The sequence below is a fragment of the Sceloporus occidentalis genome, unplaced genomic scaffold (genome assembly GCF_023333645.1).
Source record: "Sceloporus occidentalis isolate IW3139 unplaced genomic scaffold, rSceOcc1.0.p SCAF_1, whole genome shotgun sequence".
Classification (NCBI taxonomy): Eukaryota; Metazoa; Chordata; class Lepidosauria; order Squamata; family Phrynosomatidae; genus Sceloporus; species Sceloporus occidentalis.
The window spans coordinates 236,791,689-236,804,268 of NW_028316981.1; the positions used below are offsets into that span (position 1 = coordinate 236,791,689).

Consider the following 12,580-nt stretch of genomic DNA (forward strand, 5'->3'; position numbering starts at 1 on the left):
CTTCTGTCACATACACAGACACACACAAAACACACACACACACACACAGAGGCACATCTCTCATGCTTTTATTCTGTGCTGCTCAGTGTGCCCAGGATGAGAGGCGTGGGGATGATGGGCATCACTCTGCCATTGCTAGGAGGATCCTTCCTTCTTGCCTGGACTGTCCCTCATTCATTCCAGCACATCAGAGCTGCTGCATAGAACATAAGGAAGCTCCCTGGGCCACGTAGAGCGCATTCCAGAGAACAGCCTGTTCAGCGCCGCCCCTCTCTCCCTTATCTTTGACATTTCTCAGAAAGATATAGGCTGAGCCACTCGGCTATTAAGCCTTGCTATTACTCCCCACCCCACCGCCACTGCTGGAAGCCCAGGGAGAGGCCAGAGGGGTCCAGGGGGCGCTCCTCAGCCGCTCTCCAGGCAGCAGGAGTACATCTGTTGTTATCTGCGTTGTTTACATACTCAAGGACTGGCCTGGTGGGAGCTGGGAAGCTGCTGGGCGGGTGAAGGAGAATTGGGGGTGGCACTGGCTGGGTGGAGTTAGAGTCTTCTTTCTTTTCTTTTCTTGCTTCAGTTTTTGTTTAGTATGTGACACTGTGCCTATCTGCACTTTCGTGTGTGTATACATAATGTCCTACATTTTGCTTTGCCCTTGCTTCTGCTGTTATGACATCTGGTCACAAGCAACTTATTCCCCCACCCCGTGTGTGTGTGTGTGTGTAACATACATACACTCACATCTCTCTCTGTGTATAAAATGGCCTACATTTTGGGTGCCCTTTCCCTCTTTTTGCCATTATGACATCTAGTCAAAGCAACTTACTCCCCTCACCATATACAGTCGGCCCTTCTCATACACTGATTTTTTTTATACATGGATTCAAGCATCCACAGTTTGAAAATGTTCAAAAAAAGTATAAATTTCAAATATCAAGTCTTGATTTTCCATTTTTTATAAGGCACACCATTTTGCTATGTCATTATATTTAATGGGACTTGAGCATCCACAGATTTTATTATCCACGGGGGATCTTGGAACCAAACCCCAGCATATAAAAAGGGTCCACTATATCGGCAAATGAAGGGGAACTGGGGATGGTTGGAAACCTGCAGGGGTAGATGTGTTGGCCATTTAACAAATCCAAACAAAAATCCATGGGGGACATTTTGAAAGTCTTTCTGGATAGAAGGTTAGAATGTAGGACATGTCCTGGAAAAGGAGGACACTTGGGTACCCTGTGTGTGTATGAGGGGCAGATAGGTTGCTTGTTTCAGCTGACAGCAGGTTTCTTCAAACAAAAGATAGCAGCATCTTTCTTTAAAAATAAACCAGGTCAAAACAAAAAGGTTCTGACTCCTGCAGCATGTAAAGTACTATGGACTAACCAAAGGAAGAGATAAGTGTGCAAAGGGATCTTGTAGCACCTAGGAAACTGAAAGAAAGAAAGAAAGAAAGAAAGAAAGAAAGAAGATCTTGTAACATTTTCAGAATTTTTTTTGGCAGGTCTCCAGGAGAAGGCAGTCCAGTTTCTGTGAAACAGTCTCTGAGATCGTGTTAGTGCATGCCCTTCGCATATGCATTTGGGAAACTCATAACAGTAATGACAGCTTCTGTCTTAGGTATGGAAAAGGCAGGAGATGGCCTTTAGCCTATTTGATTTTCAAAATAGGGCTACCAAAAATCCATATTAGGACAATAACCTTTAATGGGCTAACCCAAAGACCACAAAACAGTGTGTAGGCTTCTCTAATTTGCTTCATCAGGCCTGATGGTAAACAAGCAAAGGGTGAGGGGGTTGACTTGTGATGAAGCCAGAGAGTCTGCATTTAGTCACAGTTTTAAAAGGGAATGGGGAAGAGATTAAAGACTTTCAGATTAGACTCTGCTAGGTGCTGTGACGGTTTATAGTAGCAGCTAAGAAAATCCCTAAGGCAGCTGGGTTGAGATAACAATGGTTGGCCCTCATTTTTAAAAACACAGAATCCAGCTGTTACTCAGATCTCTCTAAATTCTTAGGGGAAAAAATGCAGGTTCCTTGGAAGGTGGAATACAGAAAAGAGAAACTGGACAGTTTTCATAGCAACCATGCCAGAGTTGTTTTAGATGGTGTACTGTATAGGGTTTCAGAAAGACATCAGAAAATAATGAATTTGGTGACATCACTTAGTGGTTGGAAATGGAAGCTACTTCAATAAAATAAATAAATAAATAAATTACCCCCCTGCTTCAGATGGTATAAAAATGTCTTCTTGCTATGCTGCTTTTTATATTTCTGGGGGCTTTCAGACAAGGCTTTGATAATACAAACACCTTGTCCCATTCATAGGGTCCGGTGGGTGTTCAGATAACATCTTTGGTCCGTAACCTCCAGTGTCCTTCCACCATTTTCTTCCATCTTTTTTTCTTACCATAGAGAAACTAGTAAGACAAAATAAAAAAAAGTGATAGCAGCATGATATCTTTTGACAAGCAATTCCAGGAGCTGTTTGTTTGACAGCACCCTAAATATGAGATGGACTTTCCAATGGGCAATTGCTCTCCTTCTTAACTGGAATCACATATGAGATGGGAAGAGCTTTCCCTCTGTCATATCCCTAACTTGGAAGATGAAGAGGACCATGTAGAATCTCCCTATTAACTTTATACTCAGTGATCAGAGGTAAAAGGGAGTTCCCTATTGTATATGTCTTGCTAGCCAATGGTATGGTAAGGGATGTAGGAATACACTTTGTCCCTGTAGAGACAGGCATGGGACTGCATGTCTCCCTCCTCACTGAGAAAACAACCATGAACAACAGTAGAAGACTGATGGCATCATGGACAGCAGTTTCCCCAGTCACCACTTGACCCATTGAACTTATATCAAAGTAAGGGCAATTTTGCTCTCAGGATTCAGTGCCAATCCATCTTAAATAACGAGATGCAAATTTGCTTTTGCCATCTTCTCAATTTTGGGGTAGTACCTCTGGCTATGCACCTAGTTTCATATGCTGAGTAACAGCAGAGAAGTGCTACTTTATCTTTTCAGGAGATCTCCTTTCTTTGTCTTTCTTGCTGAAGCATGGAACTCAGAAACACTAAAGACTTCCACAGATGCATAATTTTTTTTATCACAAGGCTAAGGACACATTAAATAACTTTTGCTAAAAATTTAGAGAAGAAAGAAAGGGTTATAGACTTCCCAATAGACAGAGCTGATGAACAGTGTTCTTGGCTACCACTATATTCCGAAATATAAGCAATGATTGACATAGAAACACCAGTAACTATAATTGTAAATAACAAGAGAATGCTTAGATATCTCATTTATGAGTTCTTCTATACCTTCAAGAGATAGTAAAGGAATACCTAGCTACTCTAAATGAATTCAAGTCTCCAGGACCAGATGAGCTGCATCCAAGAGTACATAAAGAACTTGCAGATGTAATCTCAGAGCCACTGTCAATCATCTTTGAGGATTCTCGGAGGACAGAAGAGTTCCAAGCAGACTGAAGAAGGGCAAATGTTGTCCCATCTTCAAAAAGAGCAAAAAAGAGAAAAGAGGGCCCAAGGAACTACTGACCAGTCAGACTGATGTTGATACCGGGGAACGTTCCAGAAAAGATAATTAAACAGTTTCTGTGCACTTAGAAAAGAATCCTGTGGTTACTAAGAGTGATTACATGCATTTTTCAAAAAGAAGTAATGTCAAAACTAATCTTGTCTTATTTTTTTATAGAGTTACAGGACTGGTAGATCAGGGGAGTGCTGTGGATGTAGCATATCTTGAATTCAGTAAGGCTGAATTGATCTTACAGGAAAGCTGGTGAACTAGATAATGTTACAATAAAGTGGATCTTTAACTGACTGACAGACTGAATCCAGAGAGTATTCACTAATGGTTGCTCTTCATCCTGGAGAGATGTGACTAGTGGGGTTCCCCGGGTTATGTCTTGAGACCTGTGTTGGCTATAAATTTTATAAATGACTTATATTATAGAACAGGAGACATGCTTTTCAAATTTGCAGATGACACCAAATTAAAGGAGTAGCTAATACCCCAGTGGAGAGGAACAGAATTTAAAATGACCTTGACAGTTTGGAGAGCTGGGCCAAACTTAAAATAAATTTCAACATAGTTAAATGTAAGGTGCTATATCTAGGCAGGAAAAATAAAATATACAAGTATAGGATATGGGGACATCTGGCTTGAAAGCATGTGCAAAAGAACTAGGGGTCTTAGTAGACCGCATGCTCAATACAATCCAACAGCATGATATAGAAGTCAAAAAACCCAATGGAATTCTGGGCTGCATCAACAGGAGCATAGGGTCCATATTGTCCTGTTTTGCCCTTGGGAAGCAAACCAAGACTCTCGACACAAAAGCACAGCACAGAGTTATAGGAAGAGCATCAGAACTCACAAAGACATCAACTGAGAAACAGAGGTAGTCCAGTCTGGTCCACTTTGTTCACAGTTCAGTACACAGTCCAACGCATAGTCCCAAAGAGTAGGTAGAAGTCCAGGCTGAGTTTAAGGCAAACAGGCAAACAGTTATAAACATGGCACAAGCATTTCTTTGGCCAAAAGAGGTTGGTTGTTGTCAGCAGCACTTGTCTGGTTCTCGCAGGTGCTCCCTAATTGCAGTGTGCTTCCTATAAGTGGTGCTAACATCTGCAACTCTTCACCTCAATGTCTCTCCACTGGGATAGGTATAGGTAAGGCCAAATCTTCCTCTGAGGGTTCTGGTGCTGGGAACTCTGTCCCTGTGGTTGCTGGGGGGTTCTGTTCCTATGGATGCTGGGGACTCTGCTCTTGTGGCTGCAGACCTGGCATGTGCTTTGAGCTCCCAGACTCTCCATCAGAGCCTTCATTTTCTGACTCGGAGTCCATCCCAGGGTCCTGGAGGCAGGGCATGACACAGACTGAGTAGTAATGTCACTCAGTTCTGCTTCGGTCAGACATCACCTGGGATACTATGACCAGTTCTGGACACCATAGTTCAAGAAGGACGTGGACAAACTGGAGCATGTCCAGAAAAAGGCAACCAAGATGATCAAACCTTATGAGGAACGTCTGCATGTGATCGGTGGTAGCCAATCACAGCACAGGAAATGCAGTGAAGGGGGACCTATGGGGGTGGAAAGGATATGAAACTGGGGATTGACTCCAACAGAAAGCAGATAGATGAAATATGGTTAGAGAGAGGGAAAAGTTATAATAGAGACCAGATACTCAGCAAGAGGGAAGAACTGGGTAGGATTTTGGGCAGCTATGAATTATTAAATAGTCCAGGGGTTAAAGTGTGATCTGATTGCATACTGATAAACCTCTAATTTTTTAATTTTATTTTTCAGAATTATGTTTGGCTGTTTTTGTTAAGTTTTGAAAGAGAGTCTGGTCACACTTACCACAGTCAGCACACAGAATAACCCTTCCACTGTTCCATATAGGGATCAACTTGAGGCCCAAGTACCCTATCCAGAGAGGCATTAAGAAAGGAGAAAAGGGGCAAGGTGAGTGACAGGCGCCCAAGGATTTAGAACTGTGGGGCCAGCCTAAGGAAGGATCTGCCATACTGGTTATATTACATTTGCAGAAAAGAAGAATGAAAGGTGACATGACAACTATCTTTAATAGCTGAAGGGATGTTATGTAGATGATAGAACAAGTTTGTTTTCTGCTGCTCTAGAGACTAAAAATTGAACCAGTGGATTCAAATTACTGGAAAAGAGATTGCACTTAAACATTAGAAAGAACATTTTTATTGGGAACTGTTCAACAGGGGAATAGCTTACTTCAGAGGGTGGTAGACCCCCCCCCCCTTCTTTGGAGGTATCTGAATAGAGATTGGGTTTTGGAGGTGCTTTTGTTGTATATCTTTATGTGACGGGGGATAGTACTAGATAGAATCATAGAATTATAGAATCATAGAGTTGGAAGAGACCACAAGGGCCATCCAGTCCAACTCTTGCCATGCAGGAACTCCCAATCAAAGCATACCTGACAGATGGCCATCCAGCCTCTGTTTAAAGACCTCCAAAGAAGGAGACTCCACCACATTCCGAGGGAGTGTGTTCCACTGTCGAACGGCTCTTAGGAAGTTCCTCCTAATGTTGAGGTGGAATCTTTTCCCCTGTAGTTTGAATCCATTGTTCTGGGTCCTGTTCGCTGGAGCAGCAGAAAACAAGCTTGCTCCAGCCTCAATGTGACACCCCTTCAAATATTTAAACAGAACTATTATATCAACTCTTAATCATCTCTTCTCCAGGCTAAACATACCCACCTCCCTTCTCATAGGGCATGGCTTCCAGACCCTTCACCCTTTGGACATGTTCCAGTTTCTCAATGCCCTTTTTGAATTGTGGTGCCCAGAACTGGACACAGTATTCCAGGTGAGGCCTGACCAAAGCAGGATAGAGTGGCATTATTACTTCCCTTGATCTAGACACTATACTTCTACTGATGCAGCCCAGAATTGCATTGTTATTAGCTGCCACATCACCTGTTGACTCATATTGGTCTACTAGGACTCCTAGATCCCTTTCAAACGTACTCTTGTTAAACCAGGTGCCTCCCCCCCACCCCATATCTCTGCATTTCATTTTTTTCAGCCTAAGTTGCAGTACCTTACATTTCTCCACTGAAATTCATTTTGTTAGTTTTGGTCCAGCTTTCTAATCTATTAAGGCCATTTTGAATTTTGATAATCTCCACTGGGGTATTAGCTACTCCTCCTAATTTGGTGTCACTTGCAAATTTGATAAGCATGCCCTCTGTTCTGTCATCCAAGTCACTGATAAAGAAGTTGAGTGAAAGAATGGAAGGTATGCTTGTTGTTGCCATCATCCTATTCCCCAACCATGCTCAGAAACAAGTAATAAACTATGGAAGAGGCAGATTTCTTTCTCTCTCCTTTTTTTTTTTAACAGCTAGGTTTCTATGTAACTATAGTCTCCTATACATTTTGATGAAAAGGAGATGGTCTGGAATGCTATGGGAGATTTACTGGGAAGACAATCTTTCATTCTTTAGGATTTTCCAAGAAAGAATGGGTAAGATATTTTCAGTTATAATCTCATAACTGCTCACTGTTACCTGATACCTTGTTGTTTTTTCTCCATAGTTCCAAGTTGTTTCTCAATTTCTGTTTTGGGAGTTTATTGCTGCAAAACTAGTAAAGGCCATCAATTAGGACTAGCTGCTGTCCTCTAGTGCAAGGGTGGGAAATGTTGTTGGGTTCACCCCATAATGTTTGGTGACAGATGATGGGGTTGCCAACCAGTAACCTCTGAAGGCTCACACGCTCCCCTTCTGTGGGAGAGAAATTACCAATGTGAAATATCCTTGCACAAAGTGGAAGTCATCTACATCCTAATATTGTCAGGGTCTGCTTCTTATACTAAGAGTAAATGTGACAAAAGAAATTATATCAGTGACTACTGCAAGATGATCTATATACCACATTGTCTTCTATCAGCTCTGGGAGTGGGTCAGCAATGTCAGTGAACATAGTTCCATTATTTTTCCCATACCTTGTCTCATCTCTGCCTCTTTTATAATCTGTGCAAGGCCTTGTGGGGTTCCGGCACATTCATGCATTTGTAGGGATGCTCCTGTACAGCTTACTTTCCTTGCAATGAAACAGAAAGCAGGCAGTAATGATATAAGGCAAAAATCAGTAGCCTTTTATCAGCACAGTATCCTTTACAGTGCAATTCTATGAATGCCAACTCAGAAATAAGTTCTACTTCATTTGACAGCATATACTTTGAAGTAAGTCTGTGCAGAGTTGCAGCTTCAATTAACATCCTATCCATCTAATGTTTGGGTGTTAAAGAGCTTAAATACCCTAAAGGCATGAGACCCTGTTTGATCTTAGTAGCTAAGCAGGGTCAACCTTGATTAGTACATGGATGGGAGAGCACCCATGAATACCAGGTGCATATTTTTGAGGAAGGTGATACCAGACCCTGCATACCCTGCATTAATTTGGGGTACAAAGATTTTGTTATATTTTTTAAATTATAATAGCAGTTACACAGAGTCCATAAGCATGAACCTTGAAAGGTCAAATGACCTTTAAGTGAACTACTGACTGGTCACCGATCTGAGGGCATGCGGAAAGAACCCCTGTAACTTGATGGCTTTGAATACTGCTGATTCCCCACCCCCTGCAGTGTGCATTTCCTCTTGAAGGTCACAGACAAAGGTTTGTCGCATAAAGCATTAAGCCAATCTTTCTGCTAGCCCCCATTGTACTTTCCCATACCTAATCCTGTCCAGACTCCTTGGGTTGCCCTGATCTTATTACTGCTTGATTAAATCAGTGTCACTGCCATCAACCAAACCTTTTGTAACTCTGAAGTTAAAACCATCAACCAGAATGGAAACCCATTGTTTCTGGGATTCCTGGAAAATCCACCCAGCTGTCTCAAAACTCTGTAAAAAGCATGCCTTGGCACTCACATGTTGGCTAAGTCTGAAAACAGGTATGTATATTGCCAGATGTCATATTGACCCCTCAACACATGCTCCCCCCAACTTTCAGGCAGGTTTGTTGAGCCACTGTCACTTCTGTCATCCCCTGATTGGAACTCCACTTCTGGATGGGTAAGGCATTGCCTTATCTCAACCTTGCTACTTGCTACTACCTTTAATTTTGTTAGTTCTTGTATGTCCATATGCATGAATAGTATACTATTGCATGAATGGTGATTTTCCCCTTTGCCGTTAATCAATAAAATTAAGGGGTGAGGCAGACTGCTCCTTTGCGCTGGCTTGGGGGTGGTGTCTGAGCATGGCTGTGAAGCCACACAGCTGGCTGCATGTGCACCATCTTCGGTGTTCACATGCGCCCTGCTGCAGAAACGCTGAAAAGCCAGTGCAGGGGCAGAAAGGGTAGCTTTTTCAGCTCTTATTTGAGGCAGAAACTGGTTGGATTTGTGCTGTGGTGTGCAGTTGCCAAGGTCCCAATCCAGCTCTCTCTGGGGTGGCATCATGCCTCCCCTTCAGGGCCATCTGTTTTGCCCCTAAGTTGTACTTTGTACTGAGAGTTCTAGTTCATGGACTAGTTATAGAAAAGCTGAGACCCTGGCTTTTCATTACCAAAGCCTTCTTGCTGCTTCCCAGTGAGCTAAATCAATTTACCCATTGAGTTCAATTTGTGGGTGCCCTGTTGGTATTTAGATAACAAAGGAACTGGCAAAACTTCATTTGAGTATATCTTGCCTAGGGAATCCCTATGGAATTCATGGGGTGGCCATTAGTCGACAGGCCATAAATTGAACACACATACAGTCCGCCCTTGGCTTACACGGGCATCTGTTTTGGACCCCCCCCCCCCCGCGTAAGCCAAATACTGCACATGCTCAAGCCTCATTCAAGTGAATGGGGGTCGTGCATGCAGCGGTGCAATAGTGCCACAGGCGCATACCTCATTCATCCAAATGGGACGTGCCACACTTTGCGCCCTGTGTGCTCCTGCACGGCTTTCAATGTATGCTGAAAGCCACATATAGCGCGCCTGCATATAATGCAGGCGCATTGTATATACACACACACTAGGTCTTAAGAGCATTGACTGTTAAGGAAAATGCAACATGGGATATACAGTGAAAGAAATAAAACATGTATGTGAGAGTCAGAATGACTCAGCAAAAGCAATTAGAAGCCACACAGGTGTAAAAGGTAATGTAATTAGCAAGTCCTAAATGCCAAGGACAGAAATGCAAAGTGGATAATTGAACACACCTGAGAATTGTTAAGTGGACAAGGTGAGATGATGAAATCATTAATTATGGGATGAACCAAGAGAACCAATGAAAGTGGATGTACACGCCCACTGGGTGGATACTGACAAGAGTGGGTGGTGTTTTCCAAGGGCTATAATAATTGCTATGAATCCCAATGTATTTTGTGGGTAGTAGTGGATAGTAGTGAGTAGTTGTGGAGGAATATTGGAGTTGTGTTGGATAGTTTTGGAGCTGTATATAGTAGAATAAAGTAGATCTTTTATATAAGACTATTGAGTTGTCTGGTGTCTTGGGTGAAGAGACAAGAGCCAGCTGGATCCTGAAGAAGTGTGAAGACTTCTGTGGAAGCAAGAGTGAGAAGGCTTGGAGAGTTTGTCAGGGTCTTCAGCCAATTTCTGTAACTCTGCTGCTTTAGAGCAAAGCTTTAACCACTGGCCAAAACTGGTCAGCGCCGGTGCGTAACAAGGTGGTGAGTTCGAGCCAGAGGTGAAGAGCTACAACTCCCATCATCCCTGACATTGACTTGCACTGGACAACCACTAAATTAATAAGCTGAGAAAAGACCAAATTTCTCCTCCAGTAGCTCCATCCCTCCTTGCATCATAATTCAAAATTGGTTTAAGATTCTGAGGTGTTCCAAAAGTTGTAAACAAAGCTTCCCAGTCTGGAAAAATGGGAAACAATTGTTAATTAGAGATTTCTCAATTTAATTACAGCTCACATATAGGTAGGAGCAAAGGAGCATGCAGAGACAATTGTTTTGTTCATATCTTGGATTGTTAAACTGATATATGATCACCTGAAAGGTGTTTATGACCGTAATACAGACTACCACCAGGAAGATATGCTCTTTATCAAGTTGGGCAATGTGACTGTAATTTGCACTTTTGGATTGTGTACTTACTGAATTGCTGGCTTGACAACTCTGCAGCATCTTATCCTCTTAGAACATTTTTATTAATTAGCTCTTATTGCAAGAGTGCTGGCACAAAATCCTGTTTTTGTGCATGCCATCTCTAAATGAAATGTGCAGTCTATTATTGTGTCCTCTTAATCAGTCAACAGTGAAATGGCAAAGCTTAATCTATCCTCCTATGGTTATTTGAAATCTGGAACTTTGTTGTACTCCACCAGTCTTAATTAGGTCAGCACTGCATGGTTTGAAAAAGCACACCTCATTTTACATACACAGCTGAATTTTGAGGCTGGATTGCAACAAAGATGTTGTAACAAGTATCATAAAGAATTGCCAGAGATTTAAGAATATTCACTGTTCAACTAATTCTAGTGTGGGAAAGCCTTTTGTGGATTTTTCAAGCAATCAGTAACAACAGATACACACTCTTGTCTTCCACAATGCCCTAATCCCAACTGTTGTATAATGATTGTGTCACTATATTGATCAAGAGTCTGCAGATTTTTGCACTGAATATAATGATGCCACATTAGGTTCTATACTAGACTTAATCCCATGTTGGAGAGGCCCTTCTCTCTATCTCACCTCCCTCACAGGTACATCGGGTGGGAACACAGGAGAGAGCCTTTTTGGTGGCTGCTTCCAGGCTCTGCAACTCCCTTCCCAGAGAAGTGAGCAGCTGAACGGACCGCCCATTTCAGCACTGGATCAGGGCCGAGGCAACTACATGCTGTGGTCCTGATCTGGCCTTTCTGTGGCACAAAAAGGTTTTCCTAATGTTTAGTCAAAATTTTCTTATAATTTGAATCCATAAGTTCAAAACTATTGGTCCTATCCTTTGGAGCAGAAGAAAAGAAAACAAGCTTGCTCCATTTTCCAAATAGCAGCACTTCAGATATTTAAATATGGTTATCATGTCTCAATCTTCTCTTCTCCAGGCTAAACATATCTAGCTCAGGCAGGATTGAAAAGCCAAGACTGAGATGTGGCATGATAGGCATCTTACAAGATTGCTTGTAAGATTGAGATGTGAATTGATACCCTACAAAAATAACTTTAGCAGAAAGTGTTATTCCTGTTTGAATTTTAATTTAATATCCTTTGCTGTAGATCATTTTTTAATCTTTGGCCTTTCAGATGTTTATATCTTCAGCTCTCACAGTTTCAACCAGCATGGGCAGTTTTGCTTCACTTTCTTGGAGATGAAGTACGAAAAATCTGGAGATCCAAAGGTTGAGAACCACTGCTCGAAAAAGAAAAAGAAAAAGAGAAAGAAAGAAAGAAAGAAAGAAAGAAGAAAAAAGGTAGAAAATGGTCTTACTCTATGCTTATATTATCTGTAGTGTTTGAAGTACTTGATAATGATTCCTGAAACAAGCACTATCACCACAACTTGGAAACACTGCAAAACTGACTGACTTTGTAAAAATGCTCTTTGGCTAAGAACTATACAGTCAGGGTGGGCCCTGAACCTGAAGCAATGTATGTACTCATGTATAAGTCTAGAAATTTTAGCCCAAACAATGGATCCCCATATCATGGCTTGACATATCTATGAGTCAATGTAAATACTGTAGCTAACCTTTATCAGAAAAGGAATCATCCCCTTCTCTGAGTAGCATGGCAAATGGCAAGAGTTTAGTCCAACCTGGGAGAACCTAAAAGAAGCACCAACCTCCTCTACTCTTGGCCATGGTACTGCCTCTGGCCTTTTTAAAATCCTGGACAAGAAAATGGCAGCAGTGGCTCTTTGATTCTTCCCCTCAAAGGAGCACTGAGAGAATAGAGTCGGTCAGTGCTTCTTTTCAAGTTCTTCGGGGACTGACTAAGCTCTCATCTTTAGGCTCTCTGCTCAGACAAGGAGATGGTTCCAATTTTTTTTGTGATAAAAATAATACTGTACATTAACATATATATATATATATATA

The 12,580-nt window shown here is 41.9% G+C and overlaps 1 long non-coding RNA gene across 3 annotated transcripts; it reads left to right on the top strand.

Moving 5' to 3' along the window:
* The first annotated feature begins 1,483 nt into the window (after window positions 1–1,483).
* Window positions 1,484–11,915, top strand: LOC149323647 (uncharacterized). Of its 3 annotated transcripts, XR_016277340.1 has the most exons (5): window positions 1,484–1,620; window positions 5,339–5,497; window positions 6,253–6,376; window positions 6,914–7,036; window positions 11,790–11,915. It is a non-coding gene; the product is annotated as an uncharacterized LOC149323647 (long non-coding RNA). The 3 variants fall into 3 exon arrangements; XR_016277339.1 differs by lacking the exon at window positions 6,253–6,376; XR_016277341.1 differs by lacking the exons at window positions 5,339–5,497; window positions 6,253–6,376.
* Window positions 11,916–12,580: the final 665 nt, after the last annotated feature.